At 37.6% G+C, this 22,890-nt stretch overlaps 1 protein-coding gene and 1 pseudogene across 6 annotated transcripts in view; one reads left to right on the top strand and one right to left on the bottom strand.

Moving 5' to 3' along the window:
• SOX5 (SRY-box transcription factor 5) overlaps positions 1 to 22,890 on the top strand; it is a 1,011,771-nt gene that overhangs the window by 358,505 nt on the left and 630,376 nt on the right. The window lies entirely within an intron of this gene.
• LOC132660539 (U2 spliceosomal RNA) lies at positions 9,400 to 9,538 on the bottom strand (annotated as a pseudogene).

Below are 22,890 nucleotides of genomic sequence, written 5' to 3'. Positions count from 1 at the left end.
TTGCACTACTGTAATGTATTTTAATTACTGCATTTGAGTCCATTTCTTAAAAAAAATGTAAGAGGCAAAAATAAGTTAGTGTGATAGGAACCATACATAGATTAAACAATAGGCATCTAATGCCTCACTGATAGGTACATATTCATTATTAAATCTCAGCCAAAGCATAGGATTTAACAATTTTTACCCAAAAAGTGTACATAGCATTAATTCATTATTCTATATGAGATGAGGGATTATGTCACTGCATATTTCTAGTAAAACATGGCAGTGATACTTGAGATATTTCAGTAATTTGCTTCACATAGACCAGTTCGCAAAGGCAGCCAAGGATAGCAAATGTTGGTTGTGATTTCTGTAGGTGGCCCTTTATTCTCTGAGTCAGAATTGACTGTATTCCCTGGGTAGTGGCAGGGAGGACTAACTGCTGATTGTCATCATCTTTCAGATGAGGTGTGGACATGAAGTCCTAACCATTTGTAGTCATTAAAGATTCCTCAGAACATTTGTAGCAAGAAGGATTTTAACCGCGGTGTCCTGGTCAGTTTCCAAATCGGGTAATTACATTCTGCCTCCTAATGTCTTCCTGCAGGTTTTGTTTTTGTTTATTTGTTTGTTTGGGATTTTTATTGTTGTCATTGCTTAGATATATGGAGCTGTAGTGTTTTGGGGTGCATCTCTCCTTAGTTTTAAGCTGTCGTGTTCTTTTAATCTTCTATAGACTATACTACAATGGAACTGAAGAGTTTTGTTAGAGGCGTAATCCTTTAGTCTGCATTAATAATTTGTGTTCCATATTTTTATACTCTGTTTTAGTTTAGTTTTTTTTTTTTAAGGGACCCTTACAAAGGAACAAATGAAAAGGAATACTGGCAGGAGGTACAGTAGATATGGTGGCTGACATGGGCTGCTATCATGGATATGGCCCAAATATACCTGCTCTTCTTTACCTTGGAGGAAGATGCTGCAAGGCAGAGAAGATAATTGACACTTGCTGAGTTTAGAGAGGAATCACAGGAGAATATGCAGAGTGTTAGTTCACTTAGAATTAAAAAGCGGTAAAGTTCCATTCAAGCCTCAGAATGACATGGTTCGTTTTCATCTTAAATGTCAATCTTTTTTTTCCCTCATTGATAAGCATGTTAAATTTGGATTTGTAAGGCAGAAGGATATGTATCTGATTTTAAGAGCAATATTTTGATATGTCATAATTTTGATGGCCATGTTTTGAATTGGATATTTCACTCATGATCATTTTTTATAATCTACAGAAAGATAAAATTCTATCAAATCAACATTTATTGGATGCCAACCATATTAAAAAGAACCACATTTGATGTATTACTCTTGAAGAGAGTTATTTGGTCCAAAAAAAAAATAGAGCAAAATAAAACAAATAAAAAACTGTATCAAGTATTTATCCTATTATATTCCTACTGGGTTAAAAGTGATTTTTTTGTTGTTGTTTTATTGTAATTTTATTTATTTAACAGAAAATGATAAAACAAAATTCAAAGTAACTGAGTCCTAACCCAAGCATAAATTTCATCCATTAATCTTAAAACTTACCCTGCCAACAGCATTATATGGTAGGAAAAGCATAAGCCCATGTGTCAAAAGAGCTGTTTGTTAATGCTGGCTCTCACGAGTTCTATCATTTCCAAATGGGTAAGTTGCTTAGCTCTCTTGTCCCAGTTTTTTCTTTGTGGAAAAGAATAATTCTCATGTTTTTGACCTACCCACCTAACCAGTTTTAAACAAATGAGAGAAAATACATTTCCTTTTAAAATGAACTCGAAACTGTAATACGGTGCTTTCCTCGCTAAATAATTTATCTGTCATCAGACTGGTTTTTACACATAATCCCCAATTATAAATTACTCTTCATGGCTTTTCTGGAATCTTAGCTTGAGATTAAACCTGCTCTGGGTTCTGTGTGATGGGGCTTTTCACTTCTCCATTCAGCCTCTGAAATGTTCTCTTCCCAATACTGGATAGTTGTGCATTTTCTCTAATACATCTTTTTTTTTTTTTAATCATATCTGGGACACTTAAGATACACAAATAAAAGACTTTAATACTGCCCTGCCTTGCCCACTGAATCTGAAAATACCTATACCTGATAGGATCAGGGCCCAGCTGTCACTGGGACTACAGACGGCTGAAAACTGAGTATTGGTGAATGTCACCACCAAGGAGTAGACTACTGGAGCATCTCTTAGCAATAAGAGGAAGCTCATACATACACGGGATCAGATGATTTCATGGTAGGCAAATACCTTGCTGTACAGGTGCTGAACGTCTAGCGGTGGGCTGTTCCAGGGAATAAGGGCGCCGTGCCATGACTGGAAACTCCGTCCACAGATAGTAAGAAGCAGTCAAACTGATAAACTGTCTGTGAGCATCACAGAGACTTGGCAACTGTAGCAGATTGTCCCAGGAGACTAAATTTTTAACCAAGATTGAAAACCTGATGACAGAGCCTGGAGGTGAAACTCATGGAAACTAAGTGGAGGAAACAAAACTTTACTCCAGTAAGGGAGCAAAATCCAAACACTACGTTACTGACACTGTGCTTTTGAATGAAAAGACAAAAGCAGGCCTCCAGCTGCTAGCACTATGAGGTCTGCCTTTGAGGCCAGACAGTGAACTAACTCATATTGTCTTTGGCTTTCTTGCTCTGAGGTCTTCTCTTGGCTACCTCCTATCTTATTTCCAAATTCATGCAAGGCAGAGAAGAGAGAATTTATATAAATTCTGAGAACACGATCTTCATTTTCTTCTCTTTTTTTCACTTATATGTCAACCCAAGGAAGGTTCTGTTTTCTCCCAGCCATCAGCTTTCTCCCCTCAAAGTTCCTGTAACATGTGTATGAAAGTTACACCAAAATTTATTGGTTTAAGACAATTTTAGCACATTTTAACATATGAGATTATGATGGATCTTAAATCTATGTTTTGTCATAATTTAATTGCCAGAGAATTTTTTTTTCCTGGGGATACATAAAATACAGGGTTGTCCTCAAATCAATGGCATCTTGGATGCAATACAAAGCTTACCTAACTAGGAGTGTTGCTGCCAACAATGGCTTTAAATACAATCTGAATCATAAAGACATATGATATCAATGATACCACATGATGTCATTGACATTGTCACCAGTGCTTGACAGAGTTCAGTTGTTTGTTAAATCCCCCTAACATCTAAACCACTCTTTCCCTGTCTGGCCACATTCCCCTATTCTCCACATTTCCTCCTATAGAGGAAAAGATCAACCAGAGAAGTCTCTCCAAAGGAGGAGACTCCTATACAGGTTTTTAACAACTATATGTTCTTCATAATAGGAATACATTTATTGCAACTGGCATCTCCTTTCTAATAGAATTTTATGAATCACAGTTTAGGTAATACCTGTCTTCTTCATCTATATACATATATTCATGTGTCTAAAAGTGACATCCTGATGTATGGGAATGAAAACACTATCTTCTTTCTTTAGTGGATCCTATCCCAGTACAGGAGCTTCTCAGGTAATAAACATGTTTTTACAATTCTCCCTGGTTTTCTGATACTGAGGTTTAACTTTAGGTTTTCAATATTGACTTCTTTGAATACGATATCCTCCCCAAATTCTCATTTTGATCTAAAAGAAGCACAAATTCCTAACTAGGACTTTGAATAACACATGGATTTGATTTTATCTTATTGCCTAACTGAAAGGAAACATATTTGCAAGGTAATTACATCCTTGGTTAAATTTCCTCATTTTAATTAACATACCTTTTGTTCTGTCACTAACAGAAGTCCTTCTACTCTTATTGTTAAGAGTTATAGTATTTCTATCATTGGTAAGCTTAGTATTTCAAATGTGTTGAATATTGGAATTTGTCTCAATATGTCTTAATATTTGAGCAATGTCTTGATTTCATGATTTTTACATTTTTAAAATATTTTTTAAGTTTATTTTGAGAGGGAGAGAGAATGACAAGGAGGGCCAGACGGAGAGAAGGATAGAGAGAATCCCAGGCAGGCTCCAAACGGTCAGTGCAGAACCCAATGTGGGGCTCAAACCCACAAATGGTGAGATCATGACCTGAGCTGAAACCAGGAGTCGGGAGCTTAACTGATTGAGCCACCCAGGCACTCCATGATTTGATTTATTATATATTTATTATATGTATAATTCTTCACATAATTTTTTTAGAAAGAAAATGGGGGACGCCTGGGTGACTCGGTCAGTTTAGCGTCCGACTTTGGCTCTGGTCATGATCTTGTGGTTCATAAATTCAAGCCCCATATTGGGCTCTGCATTGGTAGTAAGGAGCCTGCTTTAGATTCGTGCTCTCTCTCCTTCTCTCTCTCTCTCTCTGTCCCTTCCCCAGTTGTACTCTTTCTCTCTCTCTCTCAGAAATAAATAAACTTAAAAATGAAAAAGTAATACAAATAGTAAAAAATACAAAAAAAAATGGTATATGGGCCCAGTGAGAAAGAAAGTACAGTATGACTTGACTTGAAAAATGAAATGAAAGATTTGTGGACAAGAGCTAGGACTATAGACCAAGACAGAATAGCTGTATATAATAAAGATTTGTCAAATTTGATAAACTGCTTTTCCTAGACACAAAGACTTCCTTTGAAGGCGGTACTGAGCTTCCATGGAGAGATAATCGGGTGTTGTGATGAGACCATCTATGTAAGACTTGAGAACACACTTACTTGTGGTTCTTGCTTAGAAACAATCTACTCATTTAGCACTACATTCATAGCTGGTTCAGTGTTAGCATGATTGAAATCACCTATCAACAGCACCCCAAGGAAGAGTATGTATCCTGAATATCGCTGATTACATGAATGTGAGAAACAGCTCTCTTATTAAAAGAGAGAGAGAGAGAGAGAGAGAGAGAGAGAGAGAGAGAGAGAATTTCACAGAATTTCAAACTTATAAATTTAAAAGACAAATAGGGTTTATTTAATATGGATAGATCTCTGGCTCTCAGGCCTTTGAAGTATTTGAGAACAGACAGGTTCCTGTTTGTTATGCTTTCATCATATATTTCAGAAATTAGAAGTCAGGGAGAGACTGTGGATACTGAATGTCTGTACTATCGTAAGAGTTCAAGTTCTAACAACTATCTCAAAGCCCTGTTATTAAGGAAGTTTTCAATAATTGCTAAGGATTGAGAGGAAGCTTTGAGATACATATGGGGAAAAGCTCTTGTAGCAAAAATGAGATGGGATGTGGTAGACTTCGTGCAGGCATTCAGTTTACAGTTTCTATGCTTGTAGATATTCCTTTTTTTGTTTCTGGTAGAATATCTATCATGCGGTATCATGAAACCTAATGGAAAATCATTTTCAACAAATCATTTTTAGAAATCACTTTCCTATAACAACACATTTCCTTTATTAGAAGAGAATGGTGCAGGTCATTGTCACTTACCTACAGCATTTTATTAACCTCTTAACTGGTGTCTCTACTTCCAGGCTCTTTCTATGATAATGTACTGTGCACACTACAAATGGATTAGTCTCACTAAATCACTGCTCTGGTCCTGTAACTCCCCTGCTCAAAAATGGTTAATGTCTCCCTGAGTGACCTGTTGGATGACATCTACACTTAACAGCCTGATATTCAAGACCCTATATGCACAGGCCCTGTCCTTGATACTGTGGCCAGCCATTAGCTCAAGTTTACATGTCTTCCTCTTTATAAAATCTTCACTGACTATTTTGAAAACAGAATTTTCTTTCTTAACTTTTAAATATTGAATAGATGTTGGTTGGTAAACTGATCCTGTTTCTCCATGCAGTCTGTACATAATAGATGCATTTATTACTACAAAGAATAAACATACATTGGATAAATCGGTAATAATTCTTGGATATAAATACCTCAAAGTATTGATTATTCAGGGAACTCTTTGTCATTTGTGCGTTTTCCAAAACTTTGCTTTTCTTGCTTCATCCTCAGGCTTCCTAACTTAGGCTTTTTTGCCTTATTCATTTAAATTCTAATTTAGGAAGTACACAGGAAGAAATGAAGCATTCAAATCACTTGAAAAGAGAAGAGAAGCATTCAGCCTTTGTTCACTCCTGGCTTTTGATCATAACTATAATTCTCTGTAAGCAATCCAATAAAACTTCCCATTGAGTTGCACTTGTGTTTCCTTTGAGCTCGAATTTACAGCCTACCATCGGTAGATTAAAAATCCATTAAAATCTATAAGAACAGCAGAAGTTACATATTCCTTTTGCTGTAGTAAAGATTTTTCTGAAAGATTTTACATTAAAACTCTGTTGCTAAGTAGTGATATTAATAGGCCATTTTAAAGTCAAACTTGGCTTGTCCTTAAGGCACGGAAGACTGCACAAGGAATAGTTTCTCATATTCCATGAGATTGCATTTTGGACAGATGACTGAGACACAGTTGATTTTTTTTTTCTCATGTCAGAAAGACAATGCTAGACTCCATTAACAAACACAGACAACCTCAAGGATAAGTGGTAATGAGGATAGTTGGCAAAGAGCATGCTAGGAAGGGGTGATAATAGATTCAGAGAAAGAGTGCCCAAGTAATTGTCCTGTAGATAGTGAGAAATATGAAACTGGAAGAAGGGTGAGAGGTGAAGGATAGAGATGTAAATCTAAACTAATATATAGATTAATAGTAACCAAAAAATCACAATGCCTAATTTTATAAAAACACTCAGATAAAGTACAGATCTGAAGAAAATGTATTTCTGTCATTGCCTTTTCAAACTGATGCTTCTCTTTGAATGGGATGGTTTATGCTCTTTGCTATAAATTAACATGCTCTCAGCATCTTACTATATTTGCAGATATTTAAGAAGTAAATTTAATGTTGAGATGTCATGTTTATAGCTCAGAAGGCAACAAAGCTTTAACGGGTTAGAATACTATGTTTTCTTGTTTTCTTAGGTGATTTTCCATTACTGGTTTTAGCTCTATCAGCTACACTAATGAAATATGATACTATTAGATATTTCCTCTAGAATTATCTGTCTACTGGAAATGAAGCTACTCTTCTTAGCTAACCAAAGTAAAAGTCCTGGATATAATATCCTTGGGGTGGGATTGATTTTTTTAAGCCAGAGTTATTTCTTTTTAAAACTGTTCAAGAGTCTTTAAAATGTCCAAAGCCCCAAGTATATCTGAGTTTAATATTATATTGCAGTCAGGTTGTGACTCCATTGCTAAAGCTTCAGAAGGATCCTGGGCAGTGCTGCAATTCATATTTTTTCCTGTGAAAGTTGATATCTGGTTTGCTTCATGCAAGTACATCAATCCAGTGATGAAGAAAAACACACCATGTCAATAACAATCATTGTCTTTGCAAAGGAGAAAGGTGTATGATCAGAGAACAAAGCCATCAAAGCATTGCTAAGTAGCCGTATTGTTATAGTATGGGACAAATTGATCATGCTCTTGTGTTTTTCCTCTCCTAATGTTTCACATCCTGATCATGCTGAGATCAATTTGGAATCCTCCTTGTTCTTCCTGATGATCTTATATACCTTTTTCTACATTTTAATCATACTCCTGCCCAGAATTTCTGTTGAAAATTTACCCTACTTTTACTTTTTATCAATATGTTTTGTCATGTTTTTGTTTGTATGTTTTTCCTACAAAAGGATCCCATGTTCATTGGGGATAGACTGGGGGTGGGGAAAGCAAAAAGAAGAAAATAATATTAAAAACACAACTTTATGGGGGGTGGGAGGGAGGGGTGGGTGGGTGATGGGTAGTGAGGAGGGCACCTTTTGGGATGAGCACTGGGTGTTGTATGGAAACCAATTTGACAATAAATTTCATATATTGAAAAAAATAAAAAATAAAAACACAACTTTAATTCTACTAACCAAAGGAGATAACAAATAAGATTTTCATTTTGTATTTTAAAAAGTAAATTTGTGTACTAGTCAAGATATAATGTGTATTAACAACATATATGTTTTGTATAGAAACTGATTCATACTGTAATTTTTTTAAATGTGTATTTATCTATTTGGTGGGGTGAGGAGCAGAGAGAGAGAGGAAGGGAGGATCCCAAGCAGGCTCTATGCTATCAGCACAGAACCTGGTGTGGGACCTAATTCCATAACCCTTGGTTCATGACCTGAGCCATGAGTCAGATGCTTAACCAACTGAGACACCCAGGCACCCCTATACTGTAATGTTTTAGAGCCTAATTTTTTATTTGATGATATGAACATCTTCTCATGTAGCTAAATATTCTTTATGCATTAGTTTAATGACTGCATAATATTTTTTATTCTACCATTTGAATGTATCAGAGTTAATGCAACAAATCCCTTGTTGGGGGGCAACTAGTTTTGCTTTCTCATTCCTGTTTTCTATTCCCATTGCCATTCCTAGAGGCAAAGCTCTCATCATACCTTGCTTGGACTATTTTAGTATTAATGCAATTGATGGATTGTGTCTAGTAAACTGATAATTCCATAAATGTAAAACAAAACAAAAAAAATTGAATAACTCATAAGATTGTGGCATGAACAAAGGCTTTGATCACTCTCCGTTTGCTTCAGAATAAAGTTCCCATTTCTTAGCATTCATGTTGATTCTTTCTGATTTACTCATACCGCCTTTATGATTTAACCTACATTCACTTACCTCGTATTATTCCTTTTTTTAATTATTTTTAAAATTTTATTGTTATTTTTTAAGTAAGCTTTACGCCCAACGTGGGTCTTGAACTCATGACCCCAAGATCAGAATTGCATGCTCTCCTGACTAAGATGGCCAGGGGCCTGTATCTTAGACTCTTCTTGATTCTCTAAGTACTACTTCAATGTCCTTGTTGTTTCTTTGTGCCAAGAACACCTTTTCTTTTGTTTCTACCTGTTGATACCTCACTTATTCTTTAAAGAGGAGGTAAATTCACCTCCCACATTCTCCCAGTGAAATTTATTGCTTCCTCCTCTATGTCCCTGTAGCATTTTGTTGTTGCCTCTCCTATGTAATCTAGTGGGGGGAATATAACAAGCATCATCTGAGTATAAAGGCAAGATCTGTCTCTAATGTTTCCATCTTAGTTTCATCCTTCGCTCATTTGTTTGACAAATATTATTAAGTATCTTCTGTGTGCCAGGCCTTCTGTGGAACTCTGGGATTCAACAACAAACAAATACTAGTCTTTATTATGGAATGTCTATATGCCAGGCAGTGCTCCAAGTGCTTTACATGTGTGAGCTCATTTAATCCTCACAACAGGTTCTATTACTCTCCCCCTTTTATGAATGAGGAAATTATGGTACAAGAAGTTCAGCACATGTGAAGGTCTCACAGCAAGGGAGTAGCAAAGCAGGAGTTCAAATCCAGGTGGTCTGGTTCCAGAATGTGTTCTCATAGTCAATATGAGGCTTTATCACCTCCTAAAACAAACAGCATTAGACACAAACTTTGCCTTTCTGGAACTTTCAAGCAAATGGGAAAGACATGTATCCAATAAACAGTAACACAATCACTTGATCTTAGCCAAAAGGCCAAGAAGCGATTAAACAGCAATACAATCAAAACCAAAATTACATATAGTAAGTGCTATGAAGAGGATGTGCACAGTACTATGCAAAATAATAACAGTTTTTTACATGCTTGTGGGAGTTAGGTTATGTTTTCTCATTTTCTTCCTAACAGTGTGCCATTTGAAGTTAAGTCTGTAGGAGAAGGAGTTAACCATGTACAGAAGGGTGAGAAACATGACCCCAGGTGCAGGAAACTGTGCAAAAGCTCTGTGGACAGAGGGAATATGGCATGTGGAAGGGCCTAAGAACCAGCTGCATGGCTGGATAGAGGCCGAGTTTGTAAATAGATGGGACCAGAGTCCTTTAGGCAATACTAAATCTTGTCTGTTGTATTAGCAGTGGGAAGTGACTAACTGTCTTTAAGGCGGGAATTCACGAGCATATTTTTACTTTCTAAAAACTTCTCTGGCTGCAGTAGAGAAGAATTTGTACAAGGGGAGTGAGATAATGTATTTCAAAGTGTCTAGCACAGTGTCAAGCTTACTGTGAGCACTTAATAAACACTGATATCCTTCTTCATTATTTTATTCACCAGATTTTATGCACTAAGACACTGCTGTGTAAAATATCACAAAACAATAAATGCTTGTTGATTGACTGACTGAGTGAATAAATCATTATAGAGACTTTTCTTGAAGATTTCCAGAGACAAGGAACGCTGTGTCACATAAAGCAGTCCATTAAACAGCTTTATGTGTGAGGATATATTTTCTCGTTCTGAACCAAAAAGCTAACTTCCTATAATTCTACTTCATTTTGCCTCTGGACCTGTACAGAATAGTATAAATCCTCTTCTGTGGTAATCTTTCAAATAATCGAAGGCACTTATTTGAAATATTTCTGTTCCAGATCCTTCAGGCACATAATGTATCACCCAGATTCTGCCTCACTCTGGTTGTCATCCTGAATACCCTTTCTTTTTTCAGCTGTAACACTCAGAATCAAAACAGCCCCTGTGCGAGGCACATGGGTGGCTCAGTTGGTTGAGTGTCCAACTTTGGCTCAGGTCATGATCTCATGGTTGGTGAGTTTGAGCCCCGTGTCAGGCTCTGTGCTGACAGCTCAGAGCCTGGAACCTGCTTCGGATTCTGTGTCTCCCCCTCCTTCTCTGCCCCTCCCCTGCTTGTGCTCTCTCTCTCTCTCTCTCTCTCTCAAAAATAAATAAACGTTTAAAAAATTTAAAAAACAAAACAGCCCCTGTGCTCAACGTACAGAAGTAGTAAGGCTATTAGCATCTTTATTTGAAGTGACTACTCTAATTAATGCCACACACAATTACATGAGCTGTTTGGAAAGTGATGTAATATGTTAACTCATGTTGAATTCACAATCTGCCAAAACCCTTATCTAAACTGCTTGAACCCGTTTCTCTTTCGCTTTTATGTTTGTACAGGTAGATTGTGTTGGCTTCTCTTGCCAGCTTTACATTTATCAATATTGAATTTAAATGTAATAATTTTTGGTGAAATCTTTTTGAATAGGGATTCTACTATCATCTTCCAGTATATTAGTTATTTCTCCAGGATTTTTGTTTTGTTCGTATTTGCATAATTTTTTTTTATAACTTTAGTTTTGTTATAGATAATACAACAAATGAGATTAACAAAGTTGGAGCTCTTATTTTACTAAAGATTTCTTTCTGGTTTGCACTGGTACTTGGCTGGATGTCATTTGATTAGTACATTTTTCCATCCTGTAATTTTTTTTCTTTAAAGGCCCTCCTGAAAATCAGAATCAAGTCATTTTGCTGATTCCCTGGTTGAATTAAACCTTTTGAACAAAGACAATGCATATAATATGAAAAAATATATACAGTAAAGTAAATAATAACAATCACTGCCTAAAGAGTGGGAACTCTATGTCAGGCACGCTTCTGAGTGCTTTAATACATTAACTCAAATAATTTGCATGCATAAAAAATTAATACATTAACTCAAATAATTTAATACATCAACTCAAATAATTCGCACGCACAAAACTATGAAAGAAGTACTACTGATACCCACATTTTACAGAAGAAAAATCTGAGGCACAGAAGTCGAATCATTTACCAACATAGTATAGCTAAAAAGTGGTGGAGTCAGGATTTAAACTCTTGCAGTTTGAGTCCAGATTCTGTGCTCAAGCCATGTTGATTTAGCAACCATTCCTTGTTATGTATTATAGAAAAACACAATCAAAACAGTAAAATAATGTGGTACTTTGGATAAGAATTATTTGGGAATTTTTGAAAATTTCCTTTTTGTCCCTAATATTCCATGTGTGTAGGACTTTTCCAGTATGTTGCTTTAAGCCCCAGATAATTCATACACTATATATTTAAAACGATTTACTAGGTATCTGCTGTCTAGAGAAACTACAGATAAGGAAACTCTGACTCAGACAAATTACGTGCAGGACAGTTCAGTTCTGTTCCTTATGGGGCACTGGCAACAATAGCAAATGCAACATAAATGCATCTGTGGGGAAAGACAGGGGGACCTATGTAGTCATTCACTGGATGCATGGATGCAAGAAAACGCATGCATACTATTTTCAATATGTTTTTTTTAAATTGTGGCAATGTCAGCTGTTTGTGAACTGGAAAGAAAACTAGGATTCAAAATATTTTTTTGAATGGCCAGTGCTAAATACTTAGTGGTTGCCTTACATTTTGGTGCTAGATTATGGTTCTCAGCTTCTTTGTGGGAGAAATCTCATAATTGATGCAAATTATAGTTCTGGTAAATGTGGCAGTATTTCCATAAGAATTAACCATTTGGAAATTTGGATTTTTTTTTCTAATCATATAGTTAGGACTTTTACAATGAATTATATCTGTATCAAAAATCCATCATTAAGATGTGTTGGAAACAGTTTTACTTTCACTGAAAGTATCCTGTAGGTGAGAAGGAGAATATCTCAATGGCATATATTTTTCTTTTTGGCTCCATCAACAATAACAACATCCTAATTTGGACAGCTAATATGCTTAAGTATTCTCTGAAAAGCTATAATATATTCGAACTGTTTAGTTGCTCTCACAAATCATTTTGCTTTACAGCTCTGATCTTGAAATATGTGGACTGATGTCTGATTTATGCTCTCGGCCCTTCTTGTAGATAGTTAAGTGTTCTTGCTTAATGTTATTAAATAAGCCCAAAGCTGCAAATGGGCCTCCTTCAATCAGGGCATTTAAAAAAGACCTTTCCCTTTAAATTGTATACCTTGTCCTTTTGGGTAGTTTTGCTGTGGTTCACTAATGCCTTTTTGTCCTTAGGGTAGTATTTGTTCATTGTCATTTTCACTTGTCATCTCCTGAAATCTCTTGATCTTGATTTATAACTATTATCTCTAAAAATTTAGAGGATGATATTCAAAGAAGGTTATTTAGTGAAAATATAGATGAGGAAACTCTGACTTAGACAAATTGCATGCAAGGCATGTAAGCTCTATTGTTCTTTACAACCCATGAGTTGTCTTCCTATTTAATTCTGAATAGAAGGCACTTCATAGAAAACAAATCTGGCACCATACAAGAATAAAATGTTGAGTTAGTTGTACATTGTACATACGTGGAGCTACAAACTGGGGAGGTCATAAACATACCCATTTGAAAACTCTAGACCAAATTCTTTTTTTTCTTTAATGTTTATTTTTGAGAAAGAGACAGAGTGCGAGCTGGGGAGGGGCAGGGAGAGAGGGAGACACAGAATCCAAAGCAGGCTACAGGCTCTGAGCTGTCAGCACAGAGCCTAATGTGGGGCTCGAACCCACAAAGTGTGAGATCATGACCTGACCCGACACCAAAGTTGGATACACTTAACTAAGTGAGCCACCCAGGTGCCCCTAAGACCAAATTCTAAGAAGGCATATGTGGAAGGCTACTTTTGAATTATGATCATTCATTTTATGTTTCTTTCCCCCCAAACTTTCATCTGTCTAAAGGGAATATCTTTATCTTACTCATTTTTGTTTACCAGAACCTAGAACAATATATCCAGTACACTTAAAAAAAAAAAGAACAATAATATTGAATGTTTTTAAATTGTTTACTATGTGCCAGTCACCAGTCTAGGTTCTTCCCATGTACCATGTCATTCAATTGTCACAATTCTAAAAGGCAGGCCCTATTATGATCCTCTGTATATAAGAGGAAGTGAGGCACACTCATGATCACATAGAAGTCGAAGTGTATACACTGAAACAGTATAAATAGGTAAGGAGAAGAGAATCTATATTTGTTATTTCTATATGTTTATTAGTGAGCTGTATCTTACTAGTCAGTCACAAATTCTGCCCTGGTTATCCTCGGTGAATGAAAGTTGAGGCAGGATTGGTTGACTGAATATTGAATGACAGGGTATGATATTCAAACCTACAAGAGTAGAGAAGAAAGAGGAATCATAATTAACTAGGCACTATCTAATTTGCATTTCAGTGGAATCAAGCCCACTTGAAGGAGTCCGCTCACAGAGTTAATTTTAAGGTGAATATCTGGTATCATGAATTCTTGGAAAATCCCAGTAAGCCCTATAATTAGGGCCAATGCACTGTTGTTCAGCAATGTGCAGTGCAGCCAGTTTTTCCTTTGGCATCATAACATCTGTTACCTCTTCAGGTGAGATGCGGAGGATGTAGGCAGCTTGTACTGAGAGCTATGCGATATGAAAAATTCTTCTCTTTAAACACTAGAATCACCCTGATGGTAAGATGCTCACACTGTGAGCGACACAATGAGATCTGAGTGTAGAAGATGACAGACTGACACCTCCCATTTCATGCTTACTCTGGGCCATGAGTGGGCTGACTAGCATGGTGATGGAATTATACTAGTTACATTAACTACTTAAACTTTTGCAATATCTGCTACATGAAGAGAATTGAAATTCTCATAAGAATGCAACTTGAAATATGTATATATGTAGAAAGGAAATTTAAAAATTTGTAGCATATAGAGATGCTTTAACTTCTATGCAGTTTGAATTTATGCTTTATGAAATTTGGATGGAGGAGAACGGGCTGAGGAAGAAACCCGAAAGAACGTTGACTAAGAGAACAGACGAGGAGACACAGGCATACCAGGTGTAAAGGGGCCTCAGTGCATGCCCCAGCATTGTTAAGGGATTACAAACTTTCAAACTGGGCCAAATGGGACTTTGAAAAGTCTGTATAGTAACTACAGATCCTCAGACTTAAGCTTTAGAAGCTTATTAGCAATTGTTCTTCTAGGAGTCAGTAGATCCCAGGGAGTAATTTGTGCTAACCAAATATACAAAAAGCTGACAGATATGTTTATGCCGAGACATTTAATTATCAAGATAACTAGAAATCTCGTCAGTAGAAAGGTTTCCTTTGGCCACTTGTTAATACGTTTCTAAAGATTATTTCCTGGACATGGAAGGAGGGTGAAGGCAGTGAGATAGTTTTAACTGAAGTATGGTGAGATCGTTTTTCACTAGGCTTGGAGGCAAATATACCCTCCTCTCTCCTAGAAGAGTTAATTCAGTAATTCACTAAATAGACCAGAATACTCAGCCAACTATCAAGGTAACTTATCAGGGCACCTTTTCCATGGAAAGTGTTAAAAAATAAAGGGTTTTTTGTGGTTTTTTTGTTTGTTTGTTTGTTTTTTAATCGGCTCCTTTCCTTTTGGTTTTCTAGATACCATTCGGTTACATAAAGAGTTATAAAAAGAGCTCTATAATGTTAAATGTTTATTTAGCTCACAGTTTAACTTGTGTTAGTTATATTTTAGATTTCTTGATAACCTTTGAGATATTTAATTAGATCTAAGAGACACTATAATATCATGTATATGTTGATAAACCATTACTCTAGGTCAGTTCTTTTTCCTGCAGATGGTAGAGCCTATCCATTTACATTGCCTTTTTTTTTAAATTAACCTTGCTGTTGGAAGATTATACACTGTGAAATTGTCCTCCAAACCCCTCCTGCTTGCAGCCCATCAAAGATGGGCATCATGGGAAGGACACGGGTTTTGAAGTTAGGCAGACCTAGATGAAAACACTACTTGAGTGATCTTAGGATCACTACTTGATCTCTCTCATGGTTTCCCCATCTGTAAAATGGGAATAATTAAACTTATTGTATAGGGTTGCATATAATTCAATAACATAGTAGGTGCTAAGTAACTTAGCTTTGTTTTCTATACAAAAAGAAATTGTAGAAGGAAAACAAAAGAAAAATTCCTTAAATCGTTTTAACAAGAGTTTTTACCAAGGGGCCAAATCTGCCTACACAGTTTTTTGAATCATTTTGGAAGTAATTGCCAACTTTAAACACCAGTAAATGTCATCTAAAAATCTGTATTTCTCACTTTTCTTGAGAAGTGTATCTTCTGGGACACAGTGTCCCCATTTCTGTGCTGAACAGTGGGCAGCAGTGGAGTATCTGCTGTTCCTCTGGAGGGCATTTACTCAACAGTTCACTGCAGACCCACGAGCCCATGGCACTCACTCAAATGACCTCTCTAGGTCTTTGCATTTGGGCCTCCTTCACTACATTATCCTTATCCTAATAACTCTTCATTTCATGATATTTTGACCAAAGAAAAATGAATGTGAGTAGAAACAGATACTGCAGTGCTTAAATTAAAAAAAAAATCATGCTCTTGTTTTGATACTGTGTTTAAGGAAAGTGTGATCATACTTTCCAAATTAAAAACGGACCTGACTCATGATCTGAAGATGACACTGAATATTTAATTATTTCATGAGACTTCCATAGAGGAACTTTGTTACTGTGGCTTTGAACCACATAGACACCCAGGTAATGGTGCTGACTGATTTCTGTGGGTTGTCAAGGTAGTGCTCACAGTTTCATTGCCCCTGTCTGGGCTGCCTTGGAGTCTGGTGACAAGTATACACCATTTGTAAAATTAAAGTGCTATGTTCATCCTTGAAACAAATGGCAAAGCTATTTAGGGTTGGTTTAATCTGATGTTCTGGCAAGGATCCCGTTGGGACACACAAATTAAAACATAGTCCTGGGTCAATTATAGCAGTGTATCTTTTGAATGCGAAAGACTCAATGGTCGGTTTGACAAGAGTCTGGTGACCCTGCTGAGTGTTATTAATTTAATTGTCCCAAGAGACTAATGAAAATAGGACCCATTGTTTAGCCCTCAGGCTAAAATTGTCCACCATTATCTATATGAACAATGTCTGAAATATCCCCCACAGAATATACTTAAGGGGGTGAGACATGAGCACAATCATACCTTTAAAATAGAAACAACCATCAAATATAGAAATAATAACATGACTATAAATCCAAAATCAAAAATACATGAAAGAGAAAATTTTGGACATAGAGGCCTTGAATTCTATTTCTAGATTATTCTGACACTCATGGCCCCCAAGATCTTCTATTTACACAATAACCATGAAGTATCACAGTGCATTTGACAAAATATCACATTTACATTTTTCTAGGGTCTTTATCATGATCATTTTGAATGTATTCTCTAAATGAGACACAATGTTGCAATTTTCAAAAGAGGTCTTTGGAATCAGATTACCTGTATTGGAAATCAGGCTCCAACATTTATTATCCAGTTATGTGACCTCAAAGAAGTTAACTTAACCTCTAGACTACCTCACTTAACTCAGTCAAAAAATGAGGTAATGATAGCACCTTCTTAACAATGTTAGAAGAATACATGGTAATAATTTAATAAAATAATAATAAATGGTAATAAGCTCTTAGCCCACGGAAAGGCCCAATAAATGCTGGTTATTGTTACTTACCTTGGTCTAAACTGTCCTTCAAACACAACTTAGGTTTGGATAAAGAGTCTTCTGTGATTCCTCCATTCAGTCATCAAATCTAAACCAAATTGATGAAAACAAAGCTTGGCTGTGCTGCCCTAAATGTAGTGTGAAGTACTATGAATTGTCACAGCCAAAAGCGACAGTTTAATCTTTTAGGTGACAGGAAATCATCAGAAATTAGCTGTTTGTTGGGCATCTGGGTGGATCAGTCATTTGAGCGTCGACTTCGGCTCAGGTCATGATCTCGCAGTTTGTGAGTTCAAGCCCCATATCGGGCTTGCTGCTGCCAGCTTGTCAGCATGGGGCTCACTTTGGATCCTCTGTCCCCCTCTCTGCCCCTCGCCACTTATGCTCTCTCTCAAAAAAAATAAATAAAACATTAAAAAAAAGAAGAAGCTGTTTGTCTGTAGCCTGCAGCTGCAAATCTAGTTATCAGGGAAGAAGATACCTTTCACAGTCTGATGAGTGATGGGGGAGTCAAAAATATGAGAAACCTAGGACGTTTAAGTCCAAGATTACCTTGGATCTTCACTTCTCTGTCCTGAGCACTATATATAAAATGAGGGAACAGGAAGAGACTTCTCACTGCCACGATGATGTTGGATTCAGCAGTGGCCCTTCTTTATTTAAAATCAAACACTCTGTAGCCTATGAGCTATACGCCATATGCTCATTTGCACTAGACTTTTAGTCGCTTGGGAGGAAGCGTGCTTATTGTAGCAGGCTGTTTAAACCACAGCAGTCTGTGGATGGGACTGGTATCTGGCAGGTGATTTGACTTAGGGCAAACCACTATATGTTTAAGTACTACTTAATACATTCTATGAGTATTTCTCTGCTCATCTTTAAAGATAAGTAAGTGTGCTTTCCCCAGTAAATTTACACACCTCCCCTCCCCCCCCCCCTTTTTTTTTAGCTTTTTAAACATTTCAATTTTTGCCTGTCTGAAGAGTCTCATCAGGTTTGTTTTTGATGAGATCTGACAGGCCTTGCCTTTGGAAGAAAAACCAGCTAGCTTTATGATAGAGGGATCAGTTCTCAGGACAGGGTGTTCAAGACGAGGGAGTGGAGATGCCTTAGTAACAAGGTCTGTGACATCAGGGAAGTCCTCTCTAGCGAAAATGTTTTCCTTTCATTTGTTTTTAGTACAGTCAGCAGGTAATATTAATGCTCACATCTATTTTTAATTTATTTGATATTTCTTACAGTTCACATTATGGTCTAAGGTAATTGGCCCTTGCACTGTTGGCTCCAGGGATCTTGTGTCATCTCATAGAGCCCACTAGGGACGAACAGCGTCAATGGGAGGAATTTATAGTCTGTAGGTGCAGAAGACTGTGAGCCTTTGCCTCCATGAGCGTGTGCTATGCTTGCAGTGCAGGAAACTGGAAACTTATCCACCATTGTGAACACAGAGCTTATGAGAGCAGAGTACTGCTTCCAAAGAAACACTGTCAACCCAAATCACCATTGTACTTTTTTGGTATGTCCTAGTTTTATTTTGGTTTGGGGTTGTTTTCCCCTTTGGGAGGGGTCACCCAGTCACTCCAGTTTAACTGAAAATATTATGTGGACCCCTGCTGGAAAAGTATTCCTATTATATGAAGGACACTAGAGATGCCAGGAAGGCAAAACATGAGTGATGAGGAGGGCTGTGTAATTACCATGTAAAGCATTTAAAGTAGAATTCTAAATATAATTAGCAAAAGTTGAGAATATTTGTGTCCTTTAGTTTTAGAACAACTGTGGCCTACACTTTAGGGCATTTACGTGGGGTCTGCCAGGAAATGCTTCATAATGAAGAAGTAGCTCTTAGTCTCTGCACAGTACTTCCAGAAGTATGACTGTCAAAAAAAAGGCTGGATGCAGTGAATCCCTTCAGCATCCCTGCATTTTTCTGTCTGTTAATCTGGAATCTTCATAGGTTGCTTGGTGATTATTTTTCCCGCTGAGCAGTGTCTCTACTGTTAAGGCAGGAAACTGATTTATTTCCTCCTCATTTTTGGTATGTGTGAGTGTGTGTGTGAGTGTGTGTGTGTGTGTGTGTGTGTGTGTGTGTGTGTTTTACATTCTCCTTCCTCACTAATATCTGGAATAGTAATTTGGCATGGTCGCAGTGAGTGTCCCTTAGGCTCCTTCCAATTCCCCAAGTGATAATTGTATCTGCTGGAGTTTGACATAGGAAACAAAGCAGCCGTTTGAAATCCTTGCCTAGTGGTTCTCAGAAGTTTGGTAAATCTAAAATTCACCTAGGAAGGCTGTCACAACTCAGATTTTTGGGGCCCACTTCCCAAGATTCTGATGCAACAGGCCATGGTGGTTCCTAAGAATCTGCATTTTTGCATGGTTCCCTTGAAAAACATCATTTTGTGGATTAATCAGTGCCATGGATGGTAGAAATTGGGGATATATTGCTGATACCTTTTTATTCTTAACTTTGAACATCAGAATGTGCAGTGGATTCTTGTAAAAATGCCTGGGTGCAATACCCAGAAATTCTGATTTATTAGTTTTGCTTTTAGACTTAAGAATCTATATTAAAATATTAAAATACCATCCCCCTAACACACACACACACACACACACACACACACACACCAAAACTCCACAGGTGATTATTTTTTTGTGCAGCCAAGATTGATAACCACTGCCTTAGCCCTTAACCTCACTGTGTCGTTATTTGAATGCTTCTCAATGATTACCAGGTAGAAAGCTGGAAAAGGTTGCCTTCTTTGTGAATAACTAATACAGGGCAGAAAAGGCCAGATTATCAGCTGCCCCTCATTTATACATTGATTAGGTCTCAAAATATGACAAGCTGGACTTAATTGTTAGGGAAAGAGTAAATGAGACCAGGAGATAGCTGGAAAACAGAGACCTCTTGGCTTATTTCTTAAGTGTCACATCAATCTGCCCGGTTACGTGATTAAAGGAGAGGCTCTAACCTGCAAGGGGAACCAGGCCCTGATTTGTTCAGGGTCATGAGCAATGGCTCAAAACCATCTTGTTTGCAGATACTCCTTTCATGTTATTAGGCTGTCAGTTGACAGACTTTGCAAGATTTATGGCTCAAAACTCAAGTGTCCACATGTGTGTGAGAGGCTGGGATGGTGTGACAGGTTAGATGAGGTGAAAGGAGAGGAAAGGCAGCACATGAGTGTTGCTGAGAATTCCAGGCACCAGCCTTCGGCCTTCGGGACTCTGCCTCACGGTCCTTCTCTTCTCTTGCTTTTCTCCTCCTTCTCATCCCAGTAAATCTTCTTTTTATTTTCTGGAATTTCTGCTATCAGAATTTAAAATAGAAAGTGGGACTTCAAAGGGAAGCACCTAATTTTTATGAAAAGATTCCTAGGGTGCTTTTAATAATGTCCTATTGAGGGTGCAATAATAAAGATTTAGGACCTCTGTCCATAGCACTTCACAATATTTCTTGTTCTCTTGAGAAAACTATGCTTTGATAGCATAATGAACTATATTTTATTGGGCCTGTTTACGTCTCTCTAACTTACTTGAAATTTCTGATACGTGAAATCTCACATTCTCTTCACGGTAGGGACAGTAATCTCCTGCATCTTTCTGCTTCTCCCTCAGATATTTTTCTCTTTCCTGCCAAGAGGGAACCGGCCGCCTCTTTCCTGAGCTGCCCTCCTTACTGGCTTCCCTCTGTCAGTTTGTCCATTCCAAACAGAAAATTTCTAAAAGGTATTGTTACCCTGTTACTCATGTTTTTGAAATCCTTCTGAGATTCTGTAGGGCACATTAAATCCAGACATAGAGAAGCATACACTGGTTTGGGGCCTAGACTTTGTTTCTATTTCCCACCTCCAAGCCTATTAACACACATACAGGTGCGCACACACACAGACACACGAGTTCTCCAGCCATAGTGAACTTATTTGTCACTCTTCAGAATTCCGTGTTTCTGTATTCTCATGCCTACCCACATTCTTTTCCTTTTGCTTAGATTTCTTTCTGTCTGGAAGACCTCATAAACTTCAACCCTAACTTCAAGACTTTACTTAAATACTGATTTCTCTGCAAAAGTGGGAACTTTGCCCCTCAATCAGAGAATGTCAGGGGTCTCTTCTTTCCATGCTTCCACAGTACCTTGTGCACACTCCACTGCCCAACACATTATCTTTATGTTATATGATGTGACCCCCAGAGATGGTATTTGAAAGCAGGTTCTGTGTCTTACATTACCTCCTAAAGGGCTGACCAAATACTAATTAGAGCTTTTAAAAGCGCCCATTTCCTTTTAGAAAACACACACACACACACACACACACACACACACACACACACACAACTAAAATTACGACTAGGGATGGCCCCAAAATATGTTCCGAGGATGGAGATAAATACTTACAGGTAAAATATGCGGGGAATAAACTATCCAGTTTTCATTTTGTCCTGTTTCTAGGGCGCTCTAATTTAGCTGTTAACAACACTTGCCGAGAACCACTGTATTCTGGAGCCTCGCTGGACTAAGTCGGCTTGGAAATCGTGTTTCAGCAGGATAGCTATTAGCCAAGCCACATTCCTTCATTATGGTGGTTTGGGGGAAGGGGTCAGTATCCCCAAACTTTACATGAATGTGTAACGATGTTGCAGATGAAGTGGTGCAGGTACAGTGACTTGGCAGGGGTTTCTCATTAGTGGCATCCCAATATGCTGTGTCCTCTGATTCCAGAGGATCACTTTGGCTAATAGACTGACTGCATGAGTGAGAGCCAAAATTCCACTATTTTTGATAATTGGGAAGAGTATTTTGTGCCATATGTATTCATAATGCACTTGGTAATTTGTGTATTAAAAAAACCCATGGAGATATTTTGCTTAAGTGCAAACTAAGTAGTATAAATCTTCATTGGTTTTCAAGTTTTAATGCTTATTTTGAATATGTACATATGTGAGGAGATAGGTTTGCAGTGGGCTAAGAAATGGCACCAGGAAAAAACTGTACTACGTGACAAAGTTTCCTAAGACAAGTTTTAAAGTCTACATCTCCTATAGCAATGTACGTCTGAGGGCAAAATAAGATTTTCCTTATGTGGAAAAGCAGAGTGACTCCTGCCTCTTCTCCTGGCTTCTTCCCACCAGAGAATGTGTCTCGCTTGTGCTCCCAAACGTGGCATCTGCCCTATCCTGTGGTGGTTGCTGTTTCTCCTCCTTTGCTCTGACTAATGCAGTTTCATCGGACACCCTATGAGCTCCTTGCAATGTGGCCCTCTCCTTGCAATGATGCTGCCTGCTGTTTTGTGGGCTGCAAAGGAGGGTGGCCTGGTGTTTTTAGTGTTGCCCATGAATTTTGTGAAACAGCTCTTTTATTTCATTTCTGTCTTTTTCTTTCCCTCAGATTCTGGCACAAGCCCCTGAGAAAAAATGTGAGGTTAGGAAACAATCTTAAGCCATATAACCTGCTGTGCTTAAAAGTGTCACTTTCCTCTGAAACTAACCCATTGTCCTTAGACTTGGTCTATGAGCCTCTGTTATTGTTTTCATCTAGAATACCCTTTGTGGTTGAGACAAATATACACCTTGTGAGCA

The sequence above is a fragment of the Panthera onca genome, chromosome B4 (genome assembly GCF_046562875.1).
Source record: "Panthera onca isolate mPanOnc1 chromosome B4, mPanOnc1 haplotype 2, whole genome shotgun sequence".
NCBI lineage: Eukaryota > Metazoa > Chordata > Mammalia > Carnivora > Felidae > Panthera > Panthera onca.
Note: the sequence above shows the minus strand (reverse complement) of the source record. Positions and strands in the feature narration are given on the sequence as shown.